Below are 7,180 nucleotides of genomic sequence, written 5' to 3' on the forward strand. Positions count from 1 at the left end.
CGCCCGGAGCTCGGCGGCGGGAGCGGCTGCAGCAGCTGGCAGGTGGGGTGGGGGCCGGCCGAGCTGACCACGCAGCGCCCGGCGCGGCGGCACTGCAACCCGGGGCAACGGACGCCTGGGACGTGCGCTGCCTCGATCGCACCCCAGAAGGTAAGCTGCCGGGCTATCATTAGCCTCGGCCCCGCTGCGCGGTGCTCTGCGCTCGGTTAATGATGGGGTTTGTGATACCCTGGGAAGAAGGCGATTGTCCCTGCTGCGTTCTGTATTGGGGTGAAGGAGCAACAATTGGAAATGTTAATCAAGTGCTTGGGATCGGAGGAGCGGTGTTTTTGGGCAGACAAAGAAGGCGGTCAGTCTCTATATTCTTATTAAAGATAATCGACCGTTGCAATGCCAGACTCACTTAGATATTGAAAGAGTATTCAAAATGTAAAATCATTTTGAGTTGCACTTTTAACGTTGGTGCCTTCAACCTTCGCTTGGGTGTTTTCTGGTTTGTGAGCAGCAGGTCCTTGGCAGGAGCCTGGAGAAGTCATAGAAAATCTTCCCTCTTCTTTTGCCTTCCTCCGTCTTCCCCCTTTCCAGTGCTCAGAATGGGTTCCATGTAGATTTCGACGTCAAACGCCCGCTTCAACACCTAACCCTTAGAAAGAATCTCAGATTAGAGGTGAAACTTGCCTTCTGGAGTTCAGGTTGGGTTGTGCAGCACTTGTCTCCACTTTTCCCTTCATTTCTCTTGTCAATCATTAATTGATTTTTTTTTTCCCCTCTTGGATGCTGTGGCTATCCACCGGCCAGCTCTTGTCAGCCCCTGTCCACCACCTCTTTTCCATGACTGATTTTGTCAAGGACTCAGAAAGGGCATTGCCCTCCACCACGTTTGGATTGTTACTTGTGTCCTTCCCCCAAATACAGGGCATGAAAATAATCCTTTCAGTCCAGTACCAACATGGTTCCCGATAACTCGCTTCATTGGAGTCACTGCAGCTACCCTAGACGGGTTTCGAGGACAGCAGAATCCGTTGGGCTGTGAGAAAGAGAGCTAGCTATACCTAACGTATTTTGCTGCTGTGCCTAAGAATAGGTGGAAAGTAGGGATGTGAATGCCAGCCTATCCCGTTTTTCTTGAAGCCTTTTTAGAAGGTTGTGAGACACCTAGCTGGGTAGGATATGAAGCAAGTCCTCCGGCCAAAGCAAGCACTGCGTTTGTCCTAGGATTCCCCCAATACCTCAAAAGAGTTTCCGGAGGCTTTCCCCACAGGCAGTGAGAAAGCCAGGGGAGCTGGCCAGTCTAAGCCTCGGGTTATTGGGGCATCCTCAAGTTTTTAGGGGTTCCGACCTCGGATTTCCCCACAGCCGCCTTGCTACTGAGCTCAAGTTCCCATTCCTGTGGCCCACCTAAGGACGTGCATTTGAATGATATTCTGTTAAATGGTTAAGATGGCTGTGATGGGAATTGCAAATGTGCCACTTCCCCGATGGAGAACAGTTGAAATAAGCCGAACTGTGGTGTCTGTGTTAATAATATTCTATTTAGAAAGACATTTATTCTCTTTACATTTGAAATTATAGAGACAGTTTGACTTTGAAGCCCTGCAATTTTAACACATTGAGAGAGGAGATCAATGAAAAAGAGGACCAGGGTTTTATAGCTAAAAAACTGACCTCTGCTTACCTTTTTTTTTTTTTAATACGGCTTTTAGACAAAGATACTGGTTCTGCAAAATCATGTTACCTCTATTATATATCATTATTATTTTTCTGTTTACAGATTCTCTATTTATAAATACACTGTGGAAAGATTTGAGTTGGTTTCTTTGTTCCTACCTTCAGTATATGAGGCAGAAGGAGTAGGGATGGGAGGTGGAATTTCACTCCGAGTGGTCCACTCCAGGAACTGTTCCTCTGAATCATGAAAACCTTTGGACCGAAAAATTTTTTGTCTTGTTGTTGTTGTTATTATTATCCGTTGAATGTGATTTGGGTTTGAGATATTAAATTTTCAAGATTCTGAAATTTTGACACAGGCACATCAACTAAACAGGGAAACAAAGAACAAAAACAGCAAACCCCTTTCTTTTACGACCTTTCATACCTAATTGTAAAATATTTAACCATATGAATAATTATTCTGAATAATAAGTGAAAAGCATAGTAAATAATATTTCATTTTTAAAATAATAGCCCATGGTCTATGAAATACAGGTTAGTGCAATTGATCTTAAGTACAATAAAAATTTCTGTAAATTTAGGAGGCATATTTCTGTTGAAGATAGCACATGAAAATATGCTAATGATGGTTAGAAATTGAAAGTGTCTTTTACTTGGTTTTTGAAGAATCTGAATTGTTTGCCAAGAAGTGGGTCAGGACTAGGGCACTGGTGCTGCCTAAAATCATCTTACCTGCCAGTGATTTTAGAGGTGAGATGAGGCACTAAGTTATAGATTACGGTTGGAGAAGCCTTTAGGGAAGAAAGAAAACCAGATAGAAAATAGAATTTCCTATTGTAGTGCAACTAAGATAAATAAATTTAAGGGGTTTCTGAACTTGGACCTTGTTACATTTAAACAATTTCTGAGGAAAGTTTCTAAATTCAAAGCCTTGGGAAGAAACAGTTGTGTGATATCCTGACTGAAACTGATTTATGACTTTATTTCTTTTTTTAAAAAATGTTTCCCAGAGAAAGGAAAAAATAATCACCTGGTATTAAGGAGGAGGAACATCAAATAGAAGGGTGTGCATTATTAGATGTTAAATGAACTGTAGGAATGTTTTGTAGTTTTGACAAGATAGATTTGAAATCAGTCTGTTGCTTTCCAATCAAGTAAAAATGTATTTAGTCTGGTGGGTGGTCAGTGTTATCAGTAACTTTGTTGTCATTATGCATGCATGCTCAGTCATGTCTGACTCTGTGACACCTTGGACTGTAGCCACCAGGCTCCTCTGACCATGGAATTTTTTTTTAGTTTTTTACAAATCCCCTTAAATTACCCCATGACCAGCCTAGACCAAGTAGTCTTTATTCCAGTATGTGCCCCATGACATCACACCCCTATGTCGTCTTTGTTCCATTCACTCGCATGTTGAAAACTTACTCACATCTTATACTGCTTCTTCCATGAAGCCTTCTCCATAAGCCTACCCACCTTCCTTTGTGTCTCAGATGTGTTTCTCCCTTGTTTGAATTCCTATGGCATTTTCCATTTTGGTCTGCCCTTTAGTTTGAACATGATCTGCTCTTGTAAAACAGCCATAGAGAGCAGAGTCTGTGACTAACAACTTTTTATTACCTGCAACTCATAATACAGTGCTTAGCTATATATATGCAAACTAGATGCTCAGCAATTTGATTTTAGTGAAGAAATTAGTTATTATTTTCCAGGGGTGTATATCCACCTACTCTCATAGCCAAGTTGGGTGTGTGTGTGTGTGTGTGTTTAGTCACTCAGCTCTGCTGACTCTTTGCAACACTATGGACTGTAGCCCACCAGGCTCCTCTATCCATGAAATTTTTTTCACGCAGGAATACTGGAGTGGGTTGCCATTTCCTTCTTCAGGGGATCTTCCCAACCCAGGGATCAAACCTGCATCTCTGGCGTCTCCTGCATTGGCAAGCAGATTCTTTGCTACTGTGCTACCTTGGAAGTCAAAAGCCAAGTTAGGCTCTAAATAATGTCTGCAAGTACCACTTTACTTGTTTAAAATCCTTATATAATGAATAAATAGTGAAAGTACATTCAAATAGTCATATTCAGCAAAAGTTATTGTGAACTTACATGCCCTTAAATGTATATTGGCTCATCCATATTAAAAAACATAGTAAGCATCATAAAACAAAACTTCCACTTATCCAAAAAGTCATTACCAAGACCCCTGTAATATATAATGAGCCTTATGCTTATATTTTCTTCTAGCAGTTTCATAGTTTCTGGTCTTACACCTGAGCCTTTAATCCAATTCAAGTTAATTTTGTGAGTGTTATAAGATTTATTGGTCCAGTTTCTTTTTTTACATGTGAATATCCAATTATCCCAGAGTTCCCTTATATGTACCTTTTCTCTTTTCTCTTGCTGCTCTTAAAATTCTTTCTTTGTCTTTGATTTTGACAATTTAATTACAATGTGTCTCAATGTAGCCGTATTTGAGTCCAACCTGTTTGGGTTCTTTGGACCTCATGGATCTGGTATCCATTTGTCATCCCAGGTTTGGGAAGTTTTCAACCATTATTGCTTTAAATATACTTTGTGTCCCGTCCTCTCTTTTCTCCTGGAATTCCCATAACATGTATATCATTTATTCTTTTTCTTTTGTCCTTTCATTGGGTAATTTCTAGTGTCTTATCCTCTAGTCTGCTGATCCTTTCTTCTGCATGGTTGAATCTACCTTTGATACTCTATTGAATTCTTCAGTTCAGTTATTGTTATTGTACTTTTTAATTCTAGTATTCTTGTTTGTTTGTTTTTAATATTTCTATTTCCTTGTTTAACATCTTGTCTTGTTCACTATTATTTTTCCTAATTTCGGTTAGCTGTCTGTGTTTTTTTTTTTTTTTGTAGTTCACTAAACTTCCTTAAGAGGATTATTCTGAATTCTTTGACAGTTCCTAGATCTTTACTTTTTTAAGGTCATTTATTGGAGCGTTATTAGTTTCCTTTGGTGGTGTCATATTTGCCTAATTTTTTGTGATCCTTGATTCCTTACATTGGTATATGGATATTGATTAATTTGGCTCCTCCTCCAGACTTTACTGGTAATTATGTTCAGTAGTATATGGAGTATGAATTCGTTTCTTGGCAGGACACCAGGACAGCACACAGAACCTATATATATATATATATAGCTCACTGTCTGGGGACCCAAGTCAGGCAAGAGTGTGCACTGAATTCCCTGGTCAGATGAAGACACTGGTTTTGCTTTGCAGATGGGGGTTAAGTGCCACTGTATCTTGGGCTGTTGAATGGGCTATATAGCTTCCCATGTGCTCTGTTTAGACTCTTGGTTGCTCAGACTGAAGTCTTTTTTTCCAGTGATGAGTAGGGCTATGAATTAAATTCCCTGCCCAGGCACAGCAGCAGGAGAAGCAACTTTAAAGACAGTAGAGCTCTTTTGTTGTCTTAATTCAACCTGACCCACGCATCAGGTTCTGACTGAACAAGGCCACTGGCTTTTTTTTGCAAACTATCAGCTGTGCCTTCTCTAGGTTTGCTGACTGCTGGGCCACACAATTTCTAGGAGTTGTCACCAACCCTTCTAGTCATTCGGGGCAGGAAGACTCCCTTCACAGATTGGAGATGGGGGGATGGGTGGAGATGGGGAAGGGCCACTCTAGCTACGCTTAATTTCTTAAACAGTTGCCCCAGTTGGGAGGAGCTGGGAGCTACTCTCAGCCTTGGCTAAGAGTTAATCTCCCTGCCTAAGCATAGTATAGGAACCCTCCACACCTGGGACTCTTTGCTTTGGGGTGATTGCTCTGTCTGCCTGCCTCTTGGTTAGCGTGCCATTGGACCACACAGCTTCAATGATTTATTGCCAGCCCTTTTGTTCAGATGGCCGGAAGACACTCTCCACATTGGTAGGCTGTGACTGTGCTCTTTCCCTGGGGGTAGGCAAAGCAGGCTTTAGGGCTATATGAAAATCAGGTGGATCTGTACCCCTCTGATTTCCCTGGTTGTAGTGCACCCTAACCTAGCTCTAGAGATGAACAAAGACACTAGTTGTGATCATTACTTGGGCACTGCAGGTATGAATTCTGTCTGTCACAATCCATGTGCTGGCTGTTGCATGCCCCTTACCCCTTCATCACAGTCCAGCTTTCAGTAGTCAAGCCCTGCAGATTACCCTGCAAACCCAGTGGAGCAGATCAGAGTAGTGGCTCCCACAAAGCTACCCCAATGCTAGGGGCAGTGCTTGCTGTCCCCCAGTTCTCTTCTCCTACTGGAAGAACCAGACCTTCAGTGGTGCTCCACTGGCCTGGGGGAGGAACAGTGTAGTCTAATACAGTCTGTCATGGTCTCTGTGGTGCAAAGGTGCTTCAGCCTTACCTCTGTGTTCTAGGCTTCTCTCAAATAGTGTACTGTTTGCAAATAATTTTTGGTTGTTCCTCCTGTGAGGACGAGTAGAGCCAGGAATGACCTTGGTGATATCACCACACTCTGGGCTTACTTTCACAACATGATATTTCTGGTACATGAGATGAGGTTCTCCTTTTATTGTTAACCCAGCTTTAGGACCTGAAATCAGAACTCTTCACTAGCATTGGCACAAAGGTAACTGAGAAGACTATGAAGCAAGTGCCAAGGAGGATAGTGAGTCAAAGAACCTTGATTCATAGAAAAGGAATCCCAGAAGGAGTTCTAAATGTTATACATACCAAATGATTTATTTAGGATTTTCCAATCAAAATCATTTTTACGAAAAAGAAACAGCCCTCAGACTTGGAGTACTATACTGCCAAATATGTGGAAGAGCATTGCCAGCAATTGAGTGATGTAGTCTACTCTGAAATATATTAATTTTCCTTAGGATGGATGTATGTCTGCCTGAAAGTTAGTATTTCTTTCTAATAATGCTATACTACAGTAATATATTTGCTTTTTCCAAGAAATTACATACCCCTCAGGTTCTAAAACAATTACCAGTATAAAAGTACATTAAGGTTTTTAGCTGATACTTAAGGAAACCAGTATGAGCTAACTGCTTCCTACTGATGCTAGTATTCAGACATGTGTGAGAAGATCATTAACCTAGAAAAAACAGAGAGAGATGGAAAGATGGAGAGAAAATACTCAAAAAAAGGCTACTTAAACTGTTGCTTTCTTTGTTGTTGTTCAGTCACTTAGTCGTGTCTGACCGACTCTTTATGACCCATGGACTGCAGCATGCCAGGCTTCCCTGTCCTCCACCATCTCCCAGAGCTTGCTCAAACCCATGTCCATTGAGTCGGTGATGTCATCCAACCATCTCATCCTCTGTCATCCCCTTCTGCCTTCAATCTTTCCCAGCATCAGTGTCTTTTCAAATGAGTCGGCTCTTTGCATCAGATGACCAAAGTATTGAAACTTTGTTTTCTTTATATGTCCCAAAATATGATAATAGCTGTATAAGTTCCTAAAATAAATGCAAGTTTATGGAAACTTCATAATATACCTAATATGAGGTAAATTTTTACTTTACTTTATA

The 7,180-nt window shown here is 41.3% G+C and overlaps 1 protein-coding gene across 1 annotated transcript in view; it reads left to right on the forward strand.

Moving 5' to 3' along the window:
- The first annotated feature begins 20 nt into the window (after positions 1-20).
- The window catches only part of PKIA (protein kinase (cAMP-dependent, catalytic) inhibitor alpha), a 100,101-nt gene continuing 92,941 nt past the window's right edge, over positions 21-7,180 (forward strand). Inside the window, exon 1 of the mRNA XM_010848769.1 lies at positions 21-150. The gene's annotated coding sequence lies outside the window, so the exon portion shown is untranslated. The remainder of the gene's footprint in view (positions 151-7,180) is intronic.

Source organism: Bison bison, unplaced genomic scaffold, assembly GCF_000754665.1.
Source record: "Bison bison bison isolate TAMUID 2011002044 unplaced genomic scaffold, Bison_UMD1.0 scf7180017864273, whole genome shotgun sequence".
Taxonomy (NCBI): Eukaryota; Metazoa; Chordata; class Mammalia; order Artiodactyla; family Bovidae; genus Bison; species Bison bison.